We start from the raw sequence: 7,932 nt of genomic DNA, 5'->3' as shown, positions 1-7,932 counted from the left end.
TTAAGCTGGGTACAGAAGACAAAGGCACTTTGCTTGGAGGAGCCACAGGATCCAATGGGACTGGTTCTCTGTGATTGATTATTACTGAAGGGCTCTGGGAATATTTGTCTCATTTGTCAAATGAAGATATCTTTTTGTTTTAAATTTCTGATTTTATATTGGGGTATAGTTGATTAACAATGTTGTGATAGTTTCAGGTGTACAGCAAAATGAATCAGTTATACCTGAAATGAAGAAATCTCGCGTGAGGGTTACACAAAGGAAAATGAGAATATGCTTTCTGAGAAAAACGACCTGGCTGATACAGGGCAACTAAGCCTGGGCGCCACAACTACTGAGCTCACAAGCCACAACTACTGAAGCCCATGAGCTCTAGACCCTGTGCTCCCCAACAAGAGAAGCCACCACAATGAGAAGCCTGCACACCACAATCAGAGAGTAGCCCCCACTTAACACAACCAGAGCAAAGCTCACATAGCAATGAAGACCCAGCAGAGCCAATAAATAAAATTATTAAAAAATTTCTCTTAAAAACAACCTGGCTTTCATTCATGTTGATGTATGACAGAAATCAAACCAATACTGTAAAACAATCATCAATCAATTAAAAATAAATAAATATTAAAAAAGAAAAAGAAAACAACCTGGCTGAGGCAAGGATACTTGCCTCACTGGAACACCCTAGTGCTTTGGTTTAACAGAAGGAAGTGTCAGGAAAGTCTCCAATGAATCCCAAAGTGAAAGTAATGTCAGGCAGCATTCTTAGGATGAAGGTTATGTAATGAGGGTTATGTTGTCATAGTAACTGACTCCTGAGGTGTCCACTCAAGGTTTTCAAAACCCCAGTCCATGTCGTGGGCTACACGAAGTCAAATGAGACCAACTGGGCTTACCAGTCCGGAAATCCAGTGAAGAACTCTATTTTAGCTCCACTTCCAGGATTCCAACATTTCCTACAGGGATCACGTCAGCACCAAATGATTGCCTGGTAAAACAGTACTTCCGTGTATGTGCTCGGCTGTTGTTCAGTAGCGTCTGACTCTTTGTGACCTCATGGACTGTAGCCCGCCAGTCTCCTCTGTCCATGGGATTCTCCAGGCCAGAATACTGGAATGGGTTACTATTTCCTTCTCCAGGGGATCTTCCCCACCCAGAGATTGAACCCGCATCTCCTGCGTTGGCAGGCGGATTCTTTACCACTGAGCCACCTGGGAAGCTAGGATGCTGGGGGAGGATACAACCCTTAATCTGTTCTTTGCTGGTGTGTCACTCAGTTTGGTTTAGAACAGTTTATGTGCTCAGAGCTGCCCAATTATAAGCCTAACACCCCATGATCAGAACTCAAGTAAGTATACTTCTATTCTTAAAAAAAAAAAAATAATACCTCAGAACAAACTCCATTCCCCTTCTTTGTGTACATTTAAGGTAACTCTTTATTTAAAAATTCACTTTTCACAGCTGTCTCAAAGGAGACATATTATTGGGTGTGAAACAACTTTAGAAGCTTTAGAAAGCAAGATATAAAGGTGTTTTTTTTTTTTTAGTAATTTTTAGATTATTGTAAGATGCTGAAACTACTCCTGTCTTTTCGAGATTGTTTATAGCTTTTCAGCCAAAAGTAACCTCAAGAAAGATCACCGATCTTGAGTAAACTATTTGATGGTAGCCAGTGTTAAAGACCGGAGAGGGCAATGGCACCCCACTCCAGTATTCTTGCCTGGCAAATCCTATGGACGGAGGAGCCTGGTGGGCTGCAGTCCATGGGGTCGCTAGGAGTCAGACACGACTGAACGACTTCACTTTCACTTTTCACCTTCATGCATTGGAGAAGGAAATGGCAACCCACTTCAGTGTTCTTGCCTGGAGAATCCCAGGGACGAGGGAGCCTGGTGGGCTGCCATCTATGGGGTCGCACAGAGTCAGACACGACTGAAGCAACACAGCAGCAGCAGCAGTGTTAAAGACTGTTTTTACGAATCAGTGTTAATTTCCTTATATTAAAAGAATTAATTTATTTACCTTTGTGGTATTTGAAGTACACATTAAGAGAAATGCTTTTCTGTAGGACTCATTTTAAAAGACCTGTCCATTTTAGACCTTAGACTGAGGGAGAATTACTCTCTGTAGCAATGTTTTGGATATTTCCTCTGCTTCATCTCGCCATCCTGCCTTAATTCTTCTGGAACCAAGAAGAAGTATAGATGCATTAAAAATAGTATATTTGTCTTTTTAAAACCCGTCAGTTATGGAGAAGGGTATCGGCTATTCTTCCAGGTAGTCTGAGTCTTTGCAAGTGTGTCAGACTAGGTATGTGTGTTAACTGCAGGATCTGTGCTGAATACTGTCTGACTTCCGGTCTCTGTATGGCAAAGCCACCTGCTCAACTGTCAACAGAGACCAGCTGGGTTCAGAATTCGGTCTGATAGTGTCCGGTGGCTTTTGTTTATACAAGATGCTGTAGTTGTATTTTTGAAGTTTGAGGAATCTGATGTTTAAAAAGAAGGTCAGGGGTCAATACTCAGAAACGAGAAATTCTGTTTTCAAAAACATCTAGTGAGGATGGCAATGTGTGCACACTGGGGCCCAGTTGTTCCTCTCTCCCAACAGAGGCTGGGCCTCAGGGTGCACTCCCCTCCTCTCTGTGCAGAAGGCCCACATCACACACAACCACGGTGCTGATGTCTGACACACAGCCACAAGTGCAAAGGCAGAGAAGAGAGGAGTGAAAGTAGCAGAAGCACAGCCTAAAGCACATGCTTCCCCCCCCGCCCAAAACAGAGCCTCTCTTTCCACTGGGAGCATCCAAGCTGTGAAACTGGTCTGGGATGAACCCTTGTGAGAGGAAATTCCAATGTAATCAAGGCACTTTATTTCAGCAATCACTTCACAGTAGGACCTCAGTGTTCACAATTAAACACATTTAACAGAAACCACTTTAAAGAATTGATGCTTTTGAACTGTGGTGTTGGAGAAGACTCTTGAGAGTCCCTTGGACTGCAAGGAGATCAAACCAGTCCATCCTAAAGGAAATCAGTCCTGAGGATGAGATGGTTGTATGGCAACACTGACTCGATGGACATGAGTTTGAGCAAGCTCTGAGAGCTGGTGATGGACAGGGAAGCCTGGCGTGCTGCAGTCCACGGGGTCGCAAAGAGTCAGACATGACTGAGCGACTAAACTGAACTGAACTGAACATTAAAGAAGGCTTGCACTGCTCTGAGCCAAGGTTGTACCGAGAACTTAATGCTTTTTAAAAAGTGGGCCTGAGGACGCTACTCGGGAAGCTACTCTTCTTGCTTTGCACAGCACTAAACCAAAATAATTCATTTTGGTGTTGAATTAGCAGAATCAAGTTTCTCTCAAGGAAGATAATACATTTGAAGGTGTGATTGCTTTTGAGGAAGGTGCAATATGCCTCACTGTCCTCATGGGGTCTCCTCTGTGTTGCTTTTGAAGCAGCAGAACCCTTGTGGCAGGACTCCAATTCCCCCATCTTCTCCCCAGAGAGGACAGTGAACAAAATTTTGAGCATGTGGGATGAATGCTCGGCTGCCACCTTCCCATGAATCCCTGTAATGTAGCCTCTTAGGAAGCTTCCCTTGTGTCTAGCATTGGGCTGAATGTTTAAATTACCATGGGTGGGACTCTACTCTGCCTGGAAATACACTGTTCTCTCACTGGGACCTCATCCCACCCCATCTTGCATGTGCATGCAATACCAAAGGGTGAGGGTGAGGATGGGATAATGGAAAGTGGAGGAAAAAAAAAGCATAAGTCAGTATAAACATACCTTGGGTACTTGGAAAACTTTTATCATGCACACAGGCCCACTGCCAATGACTGGAGAATGGCACCTCCTGATAGAAGGCCTCCTTGCCATTCTGTGCGAATGACATTCCCTTAGAAATTCCCATCTGTTCACACTTAACCCCATTTGACACACAAAAACAAAGATGCTGAGAATTCACCTCTTTATTGAAAAATACAAAAATGTGTCCTACTTTAAAAAGAGGGGTACTGACTTTTTGCATTTATTCAACTCATTTAACAGGCATTTGGTGAAGTGGTCTTGGTACTGTGCTGTGCATAATGGGAACCTGGCAGAAAAATACTTCAGAAAAACTGTCATAGAGACCATATCTTAGTCATGAGGGACTACAGCATGGTTGCAGGTGACAGGGGATGATTCTGGGCCAACTTCAGCCTGGCCAGAGGGACGCAAGGGCAGAGGAGGCATGGATGGCAGAGGCTGCCTGCATGACAGTGGCTCCAGAAGAACCCTTCTCCAATCAGGCTCCAGAACAAGGATGGGATTACAGGGCCCATCCGAAATTATGCCCACAAGGGGCCCGGCGGGGTAGGCATATTTCTGAACATTAATGCCCTCTGGCGTCTCCTCCCCTTGACCCTCATGTTCTTCTTTTTTTTTTTTTTTTGACCCTCATATTCTTAAACCAAACCTTCAGTTAGAGAGGAAAATAGGGATTGGTTTACTATATTGAGCAATTTATGTCATAGTAACCACTCCCCCACACACAACATGTCACTGTTTTTTTCTTCTTTTATAATTTTTATTGGTTGTTTTGAGGATCACTACACAGACATTTCAGTTAGTACACAATTCTTCACATACATACCAGAAATTGAAAAAATCATGTAATTGTGATTCTTAACAGTTATTCCAGTGACTTTCCAGCTTAAAATTCGGAGCAAATTTTCCTTAACAGGATATCAAGTACCAATTATCTTCAAATATTGATATTCTGTTACATCATACGTCTCACTGATTCACAATTTAATATCATATACACTATATACTCAAACTGTCAATCGTTCACAGCACATTAACCAAGTTACTAGGAAACCTGAACTACCATGACCAAAGATATTATAGAGGGCACAAAATTCTGGCCAGGAGAGCCAAGATCAAGGAGTAGTTTGCTGTAGGAAATAATTCTACCAAAACAATATGGGAAGAGAAGTAATTTAAAGTTTTCAAGACATTAAATGCACAACTGACTCCAAATTGCCATTTAGTATGCTTTTGTATTATAGGATATAAAAGCTACCCCCATGTATGGAATGTTAAGCTGACACCCAAGACAATCAAAGCCTCCCATATCCAATATCCCACTATTTTCTGGTTGTACCAAAAAATAAACAATGAGCAAATGTCATGTATGGATGTGAGAGTTGGACTATAAAGAAAGCTGAGCGCCGAAGAATTGATGCTTTTGAACTGTGGTGTTGGAGAAGACTCTTGAGAGTCCCTTGGACTGCAGGGAGATCCAGCCAGTCCATCCTAAAGGAGATCAGTCCTGGGTATTCATTGAAAGGACTTCTGTTGAAGCTGAAACTCCAATACCTTGGCCCCCTGATGCAAAGAGCTGACTCACTTGAAAAGACCCTGATGCTGGGAAAGATTGGCAGGAGGAGAAGGGGATGACAGAGGATGAGATGGTTGGATGACATCACAGACTCGATGGACATAGGTTTGGGTGGACTCCGAGAGTTGGTGATGGACAGGGAGGTCTGGCATGCTGCGGTTCACGGGGTTGCAAAGAGTCGGACGTGACTGAGCGACTGAACTGAACTGAACTGACTGAAATGATTTCACCTCTTAAAAAAAAAAAGCATTTAGACTTAAAAAATGGGAGGAGGTGGGATTTCCTCCTTTTTAAAAATGTTTCAGAGCTGCTAAAAAACTTGCATTTACAAAATAGTTGATAAAAATATTCTTCTGGATTGTATAAGAAGGGACCACTGACCAGAATGGGTGTGCCATATTAATCAGACTTGGCTTCTTTTTGTTCTGCTTCATCAGAGGTTGGGCTCTCAATTTTAGTCTCTCCATTTTCTGCAGGTAAGTCTTCTTTAGTCTTTTGTAGTCTCTCCATTTTCTGCAGGTAAGTCTTCTTTAGTCTTTTGGTTGGCCACTTCCACCTGTTTTCCCTTTGCTCCTCTTTTCCCTTTTGTTTGCATTTTTTTGTCTGAAGATTTATCCTTTCCCTCAGCCTTTTTTGGCTTCCACTTTTGCAGGAGCCGGTTTAGCTGACAACCTCGATCTCCTCTGGCACTCCTCCTTCACTGACCCCTCTGCAGAGCTGACCTACCTCTTGGGCATCATGGCGGCAGGGCAGGTGAGAGCTGGGGGCCTGAGGGCTGTGGCGCGCCAAGAGCCTTCACGAGGCCGAGTAGCCTGACTGCTGCCACTCTTCCCGCTGCCCACTAGGAGAAGCTGTTTCTTTATTGATAAAATATCTTAGGAAAGTTTCCACCACAGCCCCGTTCCCTTCAGTTTACCCTTAGTGAGTGCTAAGTGCCAAGCTTCCCGATAACCAGATATCTTTTGGCTTCCATTTTTGCCTTCCACTTTTTCCTCCCACTCTGAACACTCGTTAGTGGTTTTTCCAGTTCTTAGATGCTAGTCCAGCTGATGGATTGCACCCAGTCCCTTTTGTTAATGCTATGTCTGGTACAGGGTGGAGAAATGTATCTTGACAGTGGATCCTCAGTGGTCCAACTGCCTCTACCCCCTACCTTCCAGGGATAGAGTCACCCTGGGTGTGGGGGAAGCTGAGCATACTAAAAGTTCCTTTCACTTGTAAAAGAATGAAACTAGAACACTTTCTAATACCATACATGAAAATAAACTCACAATGGATTGAAGATCTAAATGTAAGACCAGAAACTATAAAACTCCTAGAGTAGAACATAGGCAAAACACTCTCCCACATAAATCACAGCAGGATCCTCTATGACCCACCTTCCAGAGTAATGGAAATAAAAGCAAAAATAAACAAATGGGACCTAATTACACTTAAAAGCTTTTGCACAATGAGGGAAACTATAAGCAAGGTGACAAGACAGCCTTCAGAATGGGAGAAAATGATAGCAAACAAAACAACTGACAAAGAATTAATCTAAAAAATATACAAGCAGCTCCTGCAGCTCAATTCCAGAAAAATAAATGATCCAATCAAAAAATGGGCCAAAGAACTAAACAGACATTTCTCCAAAGAAGACATACAGATGGCTAACAAACACATGAGAAGATGCTCAACATCACTCATTATCAGAGAAATGCAAATCAAAACCACAATGAGGTACCATTTCACACCAGTCAGAATGGCTGCGATTCAAAAGTCTACAAACAATAAATGCTGGAGAGGGTGTGGAGAAAAAAGAACACTCCTACACTGTTGGTGGGAATGCAAAGTAGTACAGCCACTATGGAGAACAGTGTGGAGATTCCTTAAAAAACTGGAAATAGAACAGCCTTATGACTCAGCAATCCCACTGCTGGGCATACACACCGAGGAAACCAGAATTGAAAGGGACACGTGTACCCCAATGTTCATCGCAGCACTGTTTACAATAGCCAGTACATGGAAGCAACCTAGATGTCCATCAGCAGATGAATGGATAAGAAAGCTGTGGTACATATACACAATGGGGTATTACTCAGCCATTAAAAAGAATATATTTGAATCAGTTCTAATGAGGTGGATGAAACTGGAGCCTATTATACAGAATGAAGTAAGTCAGAAAGAAAAAAACACCAGTACGGTATACTAACTCATATATGGAATTTAGAAAGATGGTAACGATGACCCTATATGCAAGACAGCAAAAGAGACACAGATGTAAAGAACAGTCTTTTGGACTCTGTGGGAGAAGCAGAGGGTGGGATGATTTGAGAGGGTAGCGTTCAAACGTATATTATCATATGTGAAGTGGATCACTGGTCCAGGTTTGATGCATGAAACAGGGTGCTCAGGGCTGGTGCACTGGGAGGACCCTGGGGGATGGGATGGGGAGGGAGGTGGGAGGGGGGTTCTGGATGTGAAACACATGTGTGCCCGTGACTGATTCATGTTGATGTATGGCAGAAACCACTACAATACTGTAAAGTAATTAGCCTCCAATTAT

At 43.0% G+C, this 7,932-nt stretch overlaps 1 pseudogene; it reads right to left on the bottom strand.

Moving 5' to 3' along the window:
- Positions 1 to 5,786: 5,786 nt before the first annotated feature.
- Positions 5,787 to 6,124, bottom strand: LOC138930038 (non-histone chromosomal protein HMG-14-like; annotated as a pseudogene).
- Between the last annotated feature and the right edge of the window lie 1,808 nt (positions 6,125 to 7,932).

This window comes from Ovis canadensis, chromosome X (assembly GCF_042477335.2).
Source record: "Ovis canadensis isolate MfBH-ARS-UI-01 breed Bighorn chromosome X, ARS-UI_OviCan_v2, whole genome shotgun sequence".
NCBI lineage: Eukaryota > Metazoa > Chordata > Mammalia > Artiodactyla > Bovidae > Ovis > Ovis canadensis.
The sequence above is the reverse complement of the archived record's forward strand: the minus strand, read 5'-3'. Positions and strand labels throughout refer to the sequence as shown.